The sequence below is a fragment of the Megascapheus bottae genome, chromosome 9, assembly GCF_031878675.1.
Source record: "Megascapheus bottae isolate mThoBot1 chromosome 9, mThoBot2.hap1, whole genome shotgun sequence".
Taxonomy (NCBI): Eukaryota; Metazoa; Chordata; class Mammalia; order Rodentia; family Geomyidae; genus Megascapheus; species Megascapheus bottae.
Window position 1 is genome coordinate 46,891,605 of NC_143517.1, and position 6,306 is coordinate 46,897,910.

A 6,306-nucleotide genomic window follows, 5' to 3' on the forward strand; every position below is an offset into this window, starting at 1 on the left:
CTCAGGGAAAATACCCAGACCCTGAGTTCAAGCTCCAGGGATGGCAAAAAACAAATTACCTGTGAGAGATTTGTTTGCTTGCATCCATTCATTCATCCATCTATCCAGCTCATTCATTAAATCACATATTAACATCCAAATGGACTCATAGATATTTATTATGTAGTTTGGGTCATAATCCAATACCACTTCATTTATTTCTTTGTTCAGGTTGTGCAGCTGTGGTAACTAGGGGAGCTTCTTTAGTTGCTCCTTCATCTATCTGACATTCTACTGGTTATTCCAATATTTTTTTTTTGTGGCCTAGATGCTGCAAGGCTCATCTTGCATATTTTCTGCCTTATTCTACCAGTCATTTTCCCAGAGAGTTCTGGTTCCTTCTATGGAAAATCATGATCTGGGCCGTACGTGTGCACTTAGTTTAGTTACTTTTGGGTCAGATAATTGTTAACTAGAAACTTGGGCAAAAGAGTTTGACTCTATGGAATTGTGAATCCCCATTACTTTTTCATTCAGAGAATTGCTGTTTAAGCAGCAAAACAACAAAAAATAAATTAATTAAAATATGCAAAGAAGTTTCATTATTAGCTAAAACACCAGGATTGCTGTATTGTAAACTAACCAACGTGGTTACAACAGAACTAGGAATCTTAGAATAACAGAGTTATTTGTCGAGGGTCATCAGGGAGAATACTGATAGTATCTTCAACTTTGCCACATCGTACACACAGCGTACTGTACTCCTGAAATTCAGCCATGATACTGAATGATACTGGCTGTGATATGGTGACAAGTTTTACACAAATGATCATAGGTAATTATTTCTTCTCCATCCTCCTCTTTCAGAGAGTTGTTAGTACTCAGCATAAAATCGTGCTTACTGCACAGTGCACATCCTGTAAAGTTCAGTAGAAAAGATCCATTCTCCAGACGGGTGTTACCCCGGTTGAGATATTTCTTCTCCACACAGTCCCCACACATCGCCACGCCGTTTATTGGGAACCGACCTCCAGAGCTTCCCCATTATTTTAATGTTTAATGCAAAGGAATTTTCACTAAAGGGGAATATATTAACCTATTGAACTTTTATAAATTATGAAATTTGAGGTTTCATTAGATCATGTAAATATGATAGAGATCGAGAAATCAAATAAAACTAGAGGGTACATCAAGGGTAAGTATAATGTAGAAATACTTGGGTGATACAAAAGGGCCAAATATATGTTTAAACGTTTAATTTTTATGGGCAATAGCAATAAAAGGTGAAAACAATTATTTTCATTTTGTTTGTCATTCTTGAACTGATATTTCAATTTTAATATCTGTAATTTTTTAGTAAATTATAGTTGAAACCTAAACTTCCTGGGTAAATATTAGTGGTTGTTACTTTATGAAATATTTCTGATGTGCATTTTAGCTTTAACATATGAAAGTATTTAATTTTGTCTCTTTAGCAAGCAATTATTTCATCATATCGGCCATTGGGAATATTATTTCCCTCTCCAGTTTTCATTTGCAAATTTCATTATAACATGATATGGTTACCATCTGGTGTTTCTTATATAACATTATACGCAGGCTTTTGAGCTTTGCAATAATAATATTACAAAACCAAATGGAAATCCTTTCTGAAAAAATAATTTCTTGTGAGTAATATATTTATAGAATATAAAATACAGTTTAAACATTTGCTTTGTATACGTGTTGAAAATATGCGTATGAAACATTCATCTTGAAATATCTATAATTTTTAATTAATGGGTTAAAATTTATCACTGAATAATTATTTAATAATCATCATAAGTTTGCTGGAGTTAACATGCATTTGTATTTCCTTTCCTTTCTTGTCTATTTATCTGGTGAAATTTTTTTTCTTGGCATGAAATTTCACTTGAAACCTTAGGTCTGGATGTGTTTCAACTGTAAATATGATTCTATTGATATGTAATAATTCAAATACATATAAAGGAATTAATTTATGTTTCAAATTGTTCTTAGAGTAATTTGAGTTCCAGTGGGAAGCAAAATGCTGGGCACACAGTTGGTGTGCCAGTAAATGTTAAATTGTATTAAATTTATGTCATTTATTTTATGGGCTCACTTTACAAGGCTACCTTGTAGATATAATAATATTAATATATTAAATATATAATAATATATGATATATATTATATAAAATATACAATCAAAATGGTGTTAACTGTTATGAATTGTTTTATCCACATTGATTCAGTTGCATTTTTTTTAGTGCAAGGCTTACTCACATCAGCTTGGCCAATAAACATTGACTGTTTTGTAGACATTCGAATGCATAGGAATGCATAGGTTCTTTAGAAGCCAAAATCCTCACATATGAAATAAATAATATGGAGTAGCTACCACCCAGTGATGTTTTTTCTCCAATAGCACAGTGTCAAAATAAACTATGCTTCCTGGTATTTGGTTATAAGGGAAATTTCATGCCAAGAAAATAATTTCACCAGATAAATAGACAAGAAAGGAAAGGATGGGGAAGGAAGAAAGGAAAGGAAAGGTAAATGCATCCTAACTCCAGAAAATGTATGGTGATTATTAAATAATTATTCTATGATACATTTTAACCCATTAATTAAAAAATATAGATATTTTAAGATGAATATATTGTATGCATATTTTCAGGTATAGAAAGTGACAGAAATGTAGCTGGGTAACCCACAAGGTTCTGTTAGGAGCAGTCTTGCAGCTAGCTATTCTTTAATTTTTTGGAACCCTCGCTGCCACAAAGAAAGCAACATACAAGTAGACATTCCAGTCACTCTAAGACTATAATATTTTAGAAGGAAACCCAGTACTTACTGAGCTATGGATAGAGGAAAAAAATTCCACCAGATTCCAGCTATTCTAGCCCTTCCAATTATATTTGTAACTGAAGAACTCAAAAGATGTGTCTAGCTAGCTTAAAGCATGTTCTGTCAACCATACAAGAGAACACGTGCAAGTCCCCTTCAGTTAAGTGCTTCATGCTTTCGGTGGTTTCTCATACAGCAGTGCATAGCAACAGTCCAGGGCTATATGAGCTGTGAGGATGCTAGGTTGCTATTTGAGTGGAGGAAGGTAGAGGATGGGAACAGGGACTTGAAGGAAGAAAAGCCTGGCTGATGGAGACCATCTGCAGAAACAAGTTGTAGAGCTGGGAATGTATACGTCTTCATGTAGCAAACCGTTAACTATAAAACCTTTTTCTAATAATGTCTCTCAAAGGCAGGAGTTTATATTTATAAACATTATTAGCGAGCCTAAAATTGGAAATTCACTCATGTATTCATAGATTGATTCCAGTAAACCATCATATAGTCAGTGCTGAGGGTCAGAGGTGACTGATAGATGCAAAGTAGGGACTCTCATTGCTTTTCCAGCCAGACTGGGGACAAAAGGAAGGGGTGAAAGGAGATGGGAAGCTGAGAGTCTGCCAAAGTGGAGGAGAGATGCTGTCAAATTGAAGGAAAATGAAATAGAGTTGAGAGGAAGGTGCTTTTGTAAATGTTCTTCAAGGAATGAATTTGGAAAATGAAGATCAGAAACATGAACAAATTCTTCCTCTGCAGTGAACAGTCAGCAGGATGCAAGGATGGGGTAACAGGACTATTATGGTTTTGATTGGAGGTGATATTTCTATCAAATAGCCTTCACTGTCCTAAGGAATAAAGGGTAACTTTTTGGCTGAAAGTGATGCAAGGAGAACTGGGGAAAGCGGTGGTAATTTTCATGGTTTATGTGATGAGGAGTGGGACAGGGAGCCAACTACTGATGAGTAAAATGAATGTGGAGCTGATGGCCCAGCTGAGGTTAGAAATCATGAATTTGTTCTGAAGCCAAGCACCATAGTAATGGAAATTTCTCATATAATGCTGATCCCAGTAGCAGAAGGGATAGAAATGGATAGCTGAGTCTGGGTTAGAAGGAGAAAGTTAGGTGTGATTTTTACTAGTAGGTATAATTTTTTCTCTTTGACAGTACATATAGATTAATTTCATGGATGAACAATTATATCTTGTCTGTTGTTGTTTACTAATCTATCTTTTTTATCTGAATCTCCAGAAAACCCTTTTGTTCTCCACAAGTAACTTTATTTTTTGTTACATTCATCTTTCTCTATCTGTAGCTGCCTCTACCTTTCTCTCTCCTATTTATTAAGTTGTTCTTTTCCCAGGGTGTATTAGCAGAAGATTTCATATTTTTAGTAGATGAATTATTTGTTACGATTTCCTTTAGTTTTCTTTTGTATGGAAGCTTTTATTCAACTCTTCTGATGTTGTCTGTTAATATTTTTGCAGCCTCGTGAAGGGAGTATAATAGAGATACTTTCAGTTCTTAACCTCGTTGATCCAGAAACACAGACTTTGTAGCATTTTTACTGTCTAATCTCTTAAATCATATTTTCTTATGGTTAGCAATTTACCATCATCATTTTAAAAAGTATTATTTCTACAAAGTTCTGAACCCTCATAAATTTATAAGCAAAATTTTGTTGGTGCCATTATTTAAAAAAATGATTCACTATGGACATGGTAATGGATATATAAACATAACTATATAGACATAAAAACCTATGACTTTATAGACATAATGTCTTATTTCATAAATTAATATGTTTCTATGACATACAAACCCTTAGCCTAATTTTAAGTTCTAAATACTAAGTCCCACTGATTGTAAATAGAGATTCCCTCCTTGAACACTTGTTTGTTAAACTTGTCATTTAAAATATGATGTAAAAATCAACGTTAATAAATTCTTTAATAAAAAATGGTTAAAAATGATTCAATTTACCAAAGTAGGGGAAAATAGAATATGAAGTTATTATAAAAACAAAAAAGAGAGAGGTAATTGTGCTCTATTGTACAGTGCTTGAACGTCTCTGTATATGCACAGCAATTAACATTGTTTCTGACTTTCAATAATCAAGAGGTTTCAAGTAAATATCATTTCCATTTCCCTTGAAAGAAACTGTCTTGCCACTCTGGAAGTGAGTTCCCTATGAAAAGTAACAAGGAAGGGCTAGGCTAGATATGTGACACACAGCCAGTTCGGGGGCAAAAATAGGAGGATTGCAGGCCAAAGCCAACTTGGGCATAAAACTAGAGAAACACTATCTCAAAAGCAAGTGAAGCATGGTGGCGCATACCTGTAATCCCAAATATTTGGGAGGTGGAGCTAGGAGGATCATGTCTGAGGACAGCCAGGGCAAAAGCCTTAAACTTCGGAATACAAAACTTTTACTAGGACACAATTTGATACTGAATCATTTCATACATTGGAATAAGAGTTGTAGCATTTTTTCAGTTCAGAGAACATTGAGATGGCTTCGTGGATTTCAGGATGACAGAACGTTTTTAGTGCTCTCACAGCCTTCAGAAAACAGGGATTTATTAGGCACCTACAATGCTAATATAAGAACTGGGCAAATGTATATGATAAGAACTAAGCATTATGTGAAAAAAAAATCCCTGCTTTTGAAAGCTTATACTCCTTGCTGGGCACAGTGGCTCATGCCTGTAATCCTAGCTACTCAGGAGGCTGAGATCTGAGGATCAAGGTTCAAGGCCAGCCTGGATACAGAAAGACCTGAGACTCTTAGGCTCAAAGTTAGGGCCGTAGCCTTGAGCTGAGGAGCTCAAGGACAATGCCCAAGCCCAGGGGAGGGTGGTACACTTGAGCTGAAGAGCTCAGGGACAGTGCCCAGGCTGAGTTCAAGCCCCATGAGCCACAAAATAATTTTTTTTAAAAAGCTTGTACTCCTCTGATAGAATATGAAATAATAAGTAATATAGAGGTATAGAATATATTATGATAAATTATAAGAACTGCCATAAAGAGTTCCTTCCTTCCTTTCTTGTCCTGGCTATGAGATGAGTGGTTTTGCTCTGTCACAAAATGCTGCCTCTCCATAAGTCCACATATGACAGGGCTAAATTATCATGGAGTTGAACTTTTAAAGCTATAGGCCAGAATTTCCTTTTTCAGTTTGTGAGTTAATCATCTTAGGTACATGCTATAATGATGGAAAAGTAACCAAAACATGGGAGATAGAAATTAGTAACTAGAATATGTAAATCCACAAGACTGGATTAAAGAGTGAGTTAAGAGAAGAATTCAAAGGGACTGAACTCCCCTTTAGCTTCGGAGACAATAGGATTCTACACAATAGAGAAGAGGGAAAAGTCATCTCATTAATTATTAGGAGAGATCTGGAAATAAGGTTGTTATTTTGAAATTATCAGTTGTTTTTCTTTATCATAACGTGTTAGGGGGATAGAAGGTTATAAC

The 6,306-nt window shown here is 35.0% G+C and overlaps 1 pseudogene; it reads right to left on the minus strand.

Moving 5' to 3' along the window:
* Nucleotides 1–650: 650 nt before the first annotated feature.
* On the minus strand, nucleotides 651–981 carry LOC150059140 (protein Churchill pseudogene; annotated as a pseudogene).
* Between the last annotated feature and the right edge of the window lie 5,325 nt (nucleotides 982–6,306).